Genomic DNA, 11,064 nt, shown 5'->3' with positions numbered 1-11,064 from the left:
ACCAGCCAAAATAAATATCCGCCATGTTGGAGTCAACATAAGTCAGAAATAGCATTATAAATATTCACTTACCTTTAATGATCTTCGTCAGAATGCACTCCCAGGAATCCCCGTTCCACAATAAATGTTTGATTTGTTCCATAAAGTCCATCATTTATGTCCAAATTCCTCCTTTTGTTAGGGCGTTTAGTAAACAAATCGAAACTCATGAGGCGCGGCAAGTCCAACGGAAATTTCTGACGAAAATTCCAAAAAGTTATATTACTGGTCGTAGAAACAAATCAAACGATGTATAGAATCAATCTTTAGGATGTTTTATCATAAATGTTCAATAATGTCCCAACCAGAGAATTCCATTGTCTGTAGAAAAGCAATGGAACGAGAGCTACCTCTCATGTGAATGCGCGTGACTGAGACCGAGGCTGCTGGCAGACCTCAGACCCCTCTCATTCAGCCCCCCTTCACAGTAGAAGCCTGAAACAACGTTCTAAAGACTCTTGACATCTAGTGGAAGCCTTAGGAAGTGCAACATTACCCATATCCCACTGTGTATTCAATGGTGCTGAGTTTAAAAACTACAAACCTCAGATTTCCCACTTCCTGTTTGGATTTTTTTCTCAGGTTTTTGCCTGCTACATGAGTTCTGTTATACTCACAGACATCATTCAAGCAATTTTAGAAACTTCTGAGTCTTCTACCCAATACTACTAATAATATGCATATATTAGCATCTGGGACTGAGTAGGAGGCAGTTTACTCTGGGCACGCTTTTCATCCAAACGTGAAAATGCTGCACCTAACTAGAATTGATATATTTACATTTACATTTAAGTCATTTAGCAAACGCTCTTATCCAGAGCGACTTACAAATTGGTGCATTCACCTTATGATATCCAGTGGAACAACCACTTTACAATAGTGCATCTAAATCTTTTAAGGGGGGGGGGGGTTAGAAGGATTACTTTATCCTATCCTAGGTATTCCTTAAAGAGGTGGGGTTTCAGGTGTCTCCGGAAGGTGGTGATTGACTCCGCTGACCTGGCGTCGTGAGGGAGTTTGTTCCACCATTGGGGTGCCAGAGCAGCGAACAGTTTTGACTGGGCTGAGCGGGAACTGTACTTCCTCAGAGGTAGGGAGGCTAGCAGGCCAGAGGTGGATGAACGCAGTGCCCTTGTTTGGGTGTAGGGCCTGATCAGAGCCTGAAGGTACGGAGGTGCCGTTCCCCTCACAGCTCCGTAGGCAAGCACCATGGTCTTGTAGCGGATGCGAGCTTCAACTGGAAGCCAGTGGAGAGAGCGGAGGAGCGGGGTGACGTGAGAGAACTTGGGAAGGTTGAACACCAGACGGGCTGCAGCGTTCTGGATGAGTTGTAGGGGTTTAATGGCACAGGCAGGGAGCCCAGCCAACATCGAGTTGCAGTAATCCAGACGGGAGATGACAAGTGCCTGGATTAGGACCTGCGCCACTTCCTGTCAGAGGCAGGGTCGTACTCTGCGAATGTTGTAGAGCATGAACCTACAGGAACGGGTCACCGCCTTGATGTTAGTTGAGAACGACAGGGTGTTGTCCAGGATCACGCCAAGGTTCTTAGCACTCTGGGAGGAGGACACAATGGAGTTGTCAACCGTGATGGCGAGATCATGGAACGGGCAGTCCTTCCCCGGGAGGAAGAGCAGCTCTGTCTTGCCGAGGTTCAGCTTGAGGTGGTGATCCGTCATCCACACTGATATGTCTGCCAGACATGCAGAGATGCGATTCGCCACCTGGTTATCAGAAGGGGGAAAGGAGAAGATTAATTGTGTGTCGTCTGCATAGCAATGATAGGAGAGACCATGTGAGGATATGACAGAGCCAAGTGACTTGGTGTATAGCGAGAATAGGAGAGGGCCTAGAACAGAGCCCTGGGGGACACCAGTGGTGAGAGCACGTTGTGCGGAGACAGATTCTCGCCACGCCACCTGGTAGGAGCGACCTGTCAGGTAGGACGCAATCCAAGCGTGGGCCGCGCCAGAGATGCCCAACTCGGAGAGGGTGGAGAGGAGGATCTGATGGTTCACAGTATCAAAGGCAGCCGATAGGTCTAGAAGGATGAGAGCAGAGGAGAGAGAGTTAGCTTTAGCAGTGCGGAGCGCCTCCGTGACACAGAGAAGAGCAGTCTCAGTTGAATGACTAGTCTTGAAACCTGACTGATTAGGATCAAGAAGGTCATTCTGAGAGAGATAGCAGGAGAGCTGGCCAAGGACGGCACGTTCAAGAGTTTTGGAGAGAAAAGAAAGAAGGGATACTGGTCTGTAGTTGTTGACATCGGAGGGATCGAGTGTAGGTTTTTTCAGAAGGGGTGCAACTCTCGCTCTCTTGAAGACGGAAGGGACGTAGCCAGCGGTCAAGGATGAGTTGATGAGCGAGGTGAGGTAAGGGAGAAGGTCTCCGGAAATGGTCTGGAGAAGAGAGGAGGGGATAGGGTCAAGCGGGCAGGTTGTTGGGCGGCCGGCCGTCACAAGACGCGAGATTTCATCTGGAGAGAGAGGGGAGAAAGAGGTCAAAGCACAGGGTAGGGCAGTGTGAGCAGAACCAGCGGTGTCGTTTGACTTAGCAAACGAGGATCGGATTTCGTCGACCTTCTTTTCAAAATGGTTGACGAAGTCATCCGCAGAGAGGGAGGAGGGGGGGGAGGGGGAGGAGGATTCAGGAGGGAGGAGAAGGTGGCAAAGAGCTTCCTAGGGTTAGAGGCAGATGCTTGGAATTTAGAGTGGTAGAAAGTGGCTTTAGCAGCAGAGACAGAAGAGGAAAATGTAGAGAGGAGGGAGTGAAAGGATGCCAGGTCCGCAGGGAGGCGAGTTTTCCTCCATTTCCGCTCGGCTGCCCGGAGCCCTGTTCTGTGAGCTCGCAATGAGTCGTCGAGCCACGGAGCAGGAGGGGAGGACCGAGCCGGCCTGGAGGATAGGGGACATAGAGAGTCAAAGGATGCAGAAAGGGAGGAGAGGAGGGTTGAGGAGGCAGAATCAGGAGATAGGTTGGAGAAGGTTTGAGCAGAGGGCAGAGATGATAGGATGGAAGAGGAGAGAGTAGCGGGGGAGAGAGAGCGAAGGTTGGGACGGCGCGATACCATCCGAGTAGGGGCAGAGTGGGAAGTGTTGGATGAGAGCGAGAGGGAAAAGGATACAAGGTAGTGGTCGGAGACTTGGAGGGGAGTTGCAATGAGATTAGTGGAAGAACAGCATCTAGTAAAGATGAGGTCAAGCGTATTGCCTACCTTGTGAGTAGGGGGGAAGGTGAGAGGGTGAGGTCAAAAGAGGAGAGGAGTGGAAAGAAGGAGGCAGAGAGGAATGAGTCAAAGGTAGACGTGGGGAGGTTAAAGTCACCCAGAACTGTGAGAGGTGAGCCATCCTCAGGAAAGGAACTTATCAAGGCGTCAAGCTCATTGATGAACTCTCCAAGGGAACCTGGAGGGCGATAAATGATAAGGATATTAAGCTTGAAAGGGCTGGTAACTGTGACAGCATGGAATTCAAAGGAGGCGATGGACAGATGGGTCAGGGGAGAAAGAGAGAATGTCCACTTGGGAGAGATGAGGATCCCAGTGCCACCACCCCGCTGACCAGAAGCTCTCGGGGTGTGCGAGAACACGTGGGCAGACGAGGAGAGAGCAGTAGGAGTAGCAGTGTTATCTGTGGTAATCCATGTTTCCGTCAGTGCCAAGAAGTCGAGGGACTGGAGGGAAGCATAGGCTGAGATGAACTCTGCCTTGTTGGCCGCAGATCGGCAGTTCCAGAGGCTGCCGGAGACCTGGAACTCCATGTGGGTCATGCGCGCTGGGACCACCAGGTTAGAGTGGCAGCGGCCACGCGGTGTGAAGCGTTTGTATGGTCTGTGCAGAGAGGAGAGAACAGGGATAGACAGACATAGTTGACAGGCTACAGAAGAGGCTACGCTAATGCAAAGGAGATTGGAATGACAAGTGGACTACACGTCTCGAATATTCAGAAAGTTAAGCTTACGTTGCAAAAATCTTATTGACTAAAATGATTAAAATGATACAGTACTGCTGGCTGGTGAAGTAGGCTAGCTAGCAGTGGCTGCGTTGTTGACTTTGTTTGAAAGTGTAGCTGGCTAGGTAACCTCGATAACTGGCTAGGTAACCTCGATAACCTCGATAATTACTCTAAACTACACAATTATCTTAGATACAAAGACAGCAAAGACAACTATGTAGCTAGCTAACACTACACTAATCAAATCGTTCCGTTGTAATGTAATAGTTTCTACAGTGCTGCTAGCCGGTAGAAGTTGACTAGCTAGCTAGCAGTTGTTGACTAGGTAGGAGAACGGTGGCGCGGCGCGGCGGACGAAAATAGCTGGCTAGCTAACCTCGATAATTACTCTAAACTACGCAATTATCTTAGATACAAAGACAGCAAAGACAACTATGTAGCTAGCTAACACTACACTAATCAAGTCGTTCCGTTGTGATGTAATAGTTTCTACAGTGCTGCTATTCGGTAGAAGTTGGCTAGCTGGCTAGCTAGCAGTGTTGACTACGTTAGAAGGACGAAAATAGCTGGCTAGCTAACCTCGATAATTACTCTAAACTACGCAATTATCTTTGATACAAAGATGTAAAGATACGGCTATGTAGCTAGCTAAGAAAAATTGCTCAGATCAAACAAATCAAACCGTTGTACTGTAATGAAATGTAATATGCTAGTCTTATTAAAGAGAACTACAGCCCAGGCTCTGGTTTCCCAAAAGCATCTTAAGACTAAGTTTGTTAGAACCTTCATATTGTAGGAGCATCGTTCAATCTCCAGTTTCCCAAAACCATTGTTACTAAAGCTGCACTTGAAAATGCTCATTATTCACCGACTGTCGCCCAAGCTAACAACAAAATGTTCCAAGAACTTTAGAGAACATGCCTTTAAGAGTCTCATTAGGTCATAAACTAAAGTTTTCATAGGAATCTTCCTGTGATGTGTAAGGAATGTTTCCACGAGACCATTCCCTTAATGTCAAATAGAACTTACCCTAAACGTGGTTTAATCATGTTCTCAGATTTTAAGATATTAATGTTTGACTTAATTTTATTCTGAACTCTTTTAGTCCTCATTTGGAATAATCTTCCAAGAGTCCTTAAACGTTCAAATACAATTCATTATACAATCACATTTTCACATATAACACACTGTTACAAACAGACATAATAAACTGACATACTGACCAGATAAATACTCTTAACAGTCTGAAATTATAGATTGATTCCTTCATCTACCATAGTCCTGTACAACCTTCCTATTGATTATATTTAAATAGTTCTAAAGTATTGTTTGAAAGAAAAATTTCATTTCTTTTTTGCTCTGAATCGAAATGTTATTTTGCATATTTCTCTTTTCAGTCTGAATAACACATAGATGGTGGACAATCTATTCCTAGTCTGTCTCTTACCAACTGAATACTGTTGTGAATGGAGTTTGGCTGTTTTTAAATGGTGTACATTGTGAAATAAAATCAGCATGTTTTTTTCAATAATCTTGTTGATTGATGACCAACCAAGAGCATTGTGCAAGACTGCAACAGAATAATCATATCTCCACCTTAAACAATCTTTGTTGCTTTGTTCTGTGCAATCTGCAGCCTCCTAATTGTACTTCCTGATGCATTTCCCCAGTCCACAGAACAGTACCTGACTCCCAATAATGCTTGGGTTGTTTGCTGAAGAATTTTTCCCGGTAAATATTTAGTCATGGTAAATATAAGGTCACTCTGGCAGAGCTCCAGAGTTCCTTTGTGGAGATGGGAGAACCTTACAGAGGACAACTATCTATGCAGCACTCCACCAATCAAGCCTTTATGGTAGAATGGACAGACGGAAGCCATTCCTCAGTAAAAGGCACATGACAGCCCTCTTGGAACTGGCCAAAAGGCACCAAAAGATGCTTAGACCATGAGAAACAAGATTCTCTGGCCTAATGAAACCAAAATTGAACTCTTTGGCCTGAAAGCCAAACATCACTGGAGGAAACCTGGCACCATTCTTACAGTGAAGCATTGTGGTGGCAGCATCATGCAGTGGGGATGTTTTTCAGCAGCAGGGACTGGAAGACTAGTCAGGATTGAGGGAAGATGAACAGAGCAAAGTAATGAGATCCTTGATGAAAACCTGCTCCAGGACAACGACACTAAGCACACAGCCAAGACAACACAGGAGTGCCTTTGGGACAAGTCTCTGAATGTACTTGAGTGGCCCAGCCAGAGCTCAGACTTGAACCCAATCTAACATCTCTGGAGTCCTGAAAATAGCTGTGCAGCGATGCTCCCCATCCAACCTGACAGAGCTTGAGAGGATGAAACTCCCCAAATACAGGTGTGCCAAGCTTGTAGTGTCATACCCAAGAAGACTCAAGGCTGTAATCACTGCCAAAGATGCTTCAACAAAGTACTGAGTAAAGGGTCTGAATACTTATGTAAATGTAACATTTCGGTGGTGAAAGTCGGCGATGAGGTCCGGGTCCAAGATGTCTTTAGCAGGAACCCAGCACCTCTCCTCCGGGCCATAACCCTCCCAGTTAATCAGGTACTGGAAACCCCTGCACCGTGGTTGAACCCTCAGGTGGCGTCTTACCGTGTACGCTGGCTGGCCATCGATGACATAGGGGGAGGGATGGGCGTAGAAACTGAAGACAAGGGGCAGTCAGACATGGTTTTGACTCTAGACACAGAAAAGGTAGGAAAAATACTGGGCAACAGAGGACGAACAGCAGAGGGGCTAATGATCTTGGAGAGGGGGGAAAGGTCTCAGCTTCCGGGGGTGTAGCCGTGGCACTATAGCGGCGTGCCAGTGCCTCAGACTTGACCTTCTTGGATACCGGTCGGTGCTGCGGAAGTGAAGTGGCCCGGGCCTTGCTGAACCACTCTAAGGTCCTGGTATTCTGTGGAGCTGGCGGAGAGGTCAGGGCAATTTCCAAGCACCCAGGAAGACGTCCCGGGGCAGGCAGAGCTGACTTCAGGCAATGAGTGTGGCAGGATGGACTCCAGCCCACGATGGCATCAGTAGCCCAGTCAATGGAGTTGATTGTTTTGCTGGAGCCAAGAGAATCCCAATACCACGGGAACCAGCGGCGACTCAACCAGCAGGAATTGGATTGTCTCGCTGTGGTTCCCCGACACTCGTAGGTTGACGGGGGTGGTCTGGTGGGTGACCCGGCCTATAGAGCGCCCTTCCAGCGCTCTAACACCCATGGGAATAGAGAGGGGTTGAGTGGGGATGCCCAGCTCGGACGCCAGGCAAAGGTCCATGAGACTCACATCGGCCCCCGAGTCGATGAGTTCCTGGAGAGACTTGGACTGGTCACCCCACAGCAGGGTGACATGGAGAGGGGGCGAGTAAGGGGAGAAGAACAATTATTTTAAGACCCACCAGTGTACTCACTCCAACGAATCTCTTGAAGGGACAGGTAGACACAAAATGGCTAGCAGTACCTCAATACAGACAACTCTGGGTCTCAAGTCTGCGTATGTGTTCAGCTGGATACAGCCTAGCCCTGCCAAGCTGCATCGGCTCAGGACGAGATGAATCAGCAGTCTCCAGAGGCTCTTGGAGGGACTTGGGTAAGCTCGGATCCTCTCGGGGACGTAGACGCCGGGGACTTCTGGAGTTCATCAGCTGCAAGGTGGGATCCCTAAGTGAGCGATTGGGACCTCCATCGGACCTCTTCTCCCTCCTACGTTCCCGTAGCCGATCATCGATCTGGATGGTTAAAGCGATGAGTAAGTCGAGATCCATCGGTAGTTCTCGGGCTGCCAGCTCATCTTTTACCTCCTCCAATAATCCGTGCAGGAATGTGTCGAACAGCACTTCCGGGTTCCAGGTACCCTCTGCTGCTAGCGTGCGGAACTCCACCGCAAAGTCTGCCACACTGAGGGTGTCCTGCCGAAGCTGGAGTAACTTCCGGGCAGCCTCTCTCCCGGACACCGGAGCCTCAAACTATCTCCTCCGCCAAGAATACCTCCAGACTGAGGCAGACGGAGGATTCTTGCTCCCACACCGCCATTGCCTGTGCATTTATACCTGTGTTTTCTGTTTGGTTGGCTTTAACAAACAAGATGAACAGGCCCAGACAGACAGAACACACAGGTATAAATACCCAGAGGATAAGTGGGGAAGATGGGCGACACCTGGAAGGGGTGGAGACAAGCACAAGGACAGGTGAAACAGATCAGGGCATGACAGCTGCACCCCTGCTGTGGTTGTTTTCATTCACCAAAGATACCATCTTCACACATACTTCACACATTAGGAAAGTATTCAGAGCCTTTGACTTTTTCCACCTTTCGTTACGTCACAGCCTCATTCTAAAATGTATTAAATAGCTTTTTCCCTCATCAATCTGCACAAAATACCCCATAATGACAAAGCAAAAACATGTTTTTTTGCAAATGTTTTAAAAATAGATAACTGAAATATCACATTTACGTAAGTATTCAGAGCCTTGACTCAGTACTTTGTTAAAGCACCTTTGGCAGTGATTACAGCCTCGATTCTTCTTGGGTATGACGCTACAAGCTTGGCACACCTGTATTTGGGGAGTTTCACCCATTCCTCTCTGCATATCCTCTCAAGCTCTGTCAGGTTGGATGGGGAGCATCCCTGCACAACTATTTGTAGGTTTCTCCAGAAATGTTCGATCGGGTTCAGGTCCGGGCTCTGGCTGGGCCACTCAAGGACATTCAGAGACTTGTCCCGAAGCCTCTCATGCATTGTCTTGACTGTGTGCTTAGGGTCGTTGTCCTGTTGGAAGGTGAACCTTCACCCCCAATTGAGGTCCTGAGCACTCTGGAGCAGGTTTTCATCAAGGATCTCTCTGTACTTTGCTCCATTAATTTTGCCTTGATCCTGACTAGTCTTTCAGTCCCTGCCGCTGAAAAACATCCCCACAGCATGATGCTGCCATCACCATTTTTCACCATAGAGATGGTGCCAGGTTTTCTCCAGAGCTGACGCTTGGCATTCAGGCCAAATAGTTCAATCTTGGTTTCATCAGACCAGAGAATGTTGTTTGTCATGGTCTAAGAGTCTTTAGGTGCCTTTTGGCAAACTCCAACAGGTCTGTCATGTGCCTTTAACTGAGGAGTGGCTTCCGTCTGGCCACTCTACCATAAAGGCCTGATTGGTGGAGTGCTGCAGAGATGGTTGTCCTTCTGGAAGGTTCTCCCATCTCCACAGAGGGATTCTAGAGCTCTGTCAGAGTTACCATCAGGTTCTTGGTCACCTCCCTGACCAGGGTCCTTCTCCCTCTATAGCTCAGTTTGGCCGGGCGGCCAGCTCTAGGAAGAGTCTTGGTGGTTCCAAACTTCTTCCATTTAAGAATGATGGAAGCCACTGTGTTCTTGGGGACCTTCAATGCTGCAGATATTTTTTGGTACCCTTCCCCAGATCTGTGCCTCAACACAATCCTGTCTCGGAGCTCTCCGGATAAATCCTTCGACCTCATGGCTTGGTTTTTGCTCTGACATGCACTATCAACTGTGGGACCGTATATAGACATGTGTATACCTTTCCAAATGATGTCCAATCAATTTAATTTACCACAGGTGAACTCCAATCAAGTTGTAGAAACATCTCAAGGATGATCAATTGAAACAGGATGCACCTGAGCTCAATTTCGAGTCTCATAGCAAAGGGTCTTAATAGTTATGTAAATAAGCTATTTCTGTTTTTTTTGCAAACATTTCTAAAAACCTGTTTACACTTATCATTATGGGTTATTGTGTGTAGATGTATTTAATACATTTTACAATAAGGCTGTAACATAACAAAATGTGAAAAAAGTCAAGGGGTCTGAATATTTTCCTAATACACTGTATGTGTAAAGATGGCATCTTGGTGAATGAAAACAACCACAGCAGGGGTGCTCTGAAGGCATTGTATACCACCCTTTATTGCAGTTTTAGAAGATCCTGCTTCAAACACTATCAGATGAAACGGATCCAGTGTTTTGCCTTCCACCCAATACAATGGATCTGATCCCAGCCGGCGACCCTATGCGACGCCGTAAAAGGGGCAAACGTAGCGGTCTCCTGGTCAGGCTTCGGAGACGGGCACATCGCGCTCCACTCCCTAGCATACTACTCGCCAATGTCCAGTCTCTTGACAATAAGGTTGATGAAATCCGAGCAAGGGTAACATTCCAGAGAGACATCAGAGATTGTAACGTTCTCTGCTTCACGGAAACATGGCTCACTCAAGAGACGCTAACGGAGTCGGTGCAGCCAGCTGGTTTCTTCACGCATCGCGCCGACAGAAACATACATCTTTCTGGTAAGAAGAGGGGCGGGGGTGTATGCCTTATGATTAACGAGACGTGGTGTGATCATAACAACATACAGGAACTCAAGTCATTCTGTTCACCTGATCTAGAATTCCTCACAATCAAATGTCGACCGCATTATCTACCAAGGGAATTCTCTTCGATTATAATCACAGCCGTATATATTCCCCCCCAAGCAGACACATCGATGGCCCTGAACAAACTTTATCTGACTCTTTGTAAACTGGAAACCACACACCCTGAGGCTGCATTCATCGTAGCTGGGGATTTTAACAAGGCTAATCTGAAAACAAAACTCCCTAAATTCTATCAGCATATCGATTGTGCTACCAGGGCTGGTAAAACCTTGGATCATTGTTATACTAACTTCCGCGACGCATATAAGGCCCTCCCCCGCCCTCCTTTCGGAAAAGCTGACCACGACTCCATTTTGTTGCTTCCAGCCTACAAACAGAAACTAAAACAACAAGCTCCCTCGCTCAGGTCTGTTCAATGCTGGTCCAACCAATCTGATTCCACGCTTCAAGACTGCTTCGATCACGCGGATTGGAATATGTTCCGCATTGCGTCCAACAACAATATTGACGAATATGCTGATTCGGTGAGCGAGTTCATTAGAAAGTGCATTGACGATGTCGTACCCACAGCAACGACTAAAACATTCCCAAACCAGAAACCGTGGATTGACGGCAGCATTCGCGTGAAACTGAAAGCGCGAACCACTGCTTTTAACCAGGGCAAG

At 47.5% G+C, this 11,064-nt stretch overlaps 1 pseudogene; it reads right to left on the bottom strand.

The window, feature by feature from the left end:
- Positions 1-968: 968 nt before the first annotated feature.
- Positions 969-7,777, bottom strand: LOC120027051 (annotated as a pseudogene).
- Between the last annotated feature and the right edge of the window lie 3,287 nt (positions 7,778-11,064).

The sequence above is a fragment of the Salvelinus namaycush genome, chromosome 32 (assembly GCF_016432855.1).
Source record: "Salvelinus namaycush isolate Seneca chromosome 32, SaNama_1.0, whole genome shotgun sequence".
NCBI lineage: Eukaryota > Metazoa > Chordata > Actinopteri > Salmoniformes > Salmonidae > Salvelinus > Salvelinus namaycush.
This window is presented reverse-complemented; position numbering and strand designations above follow the sequence as displayed.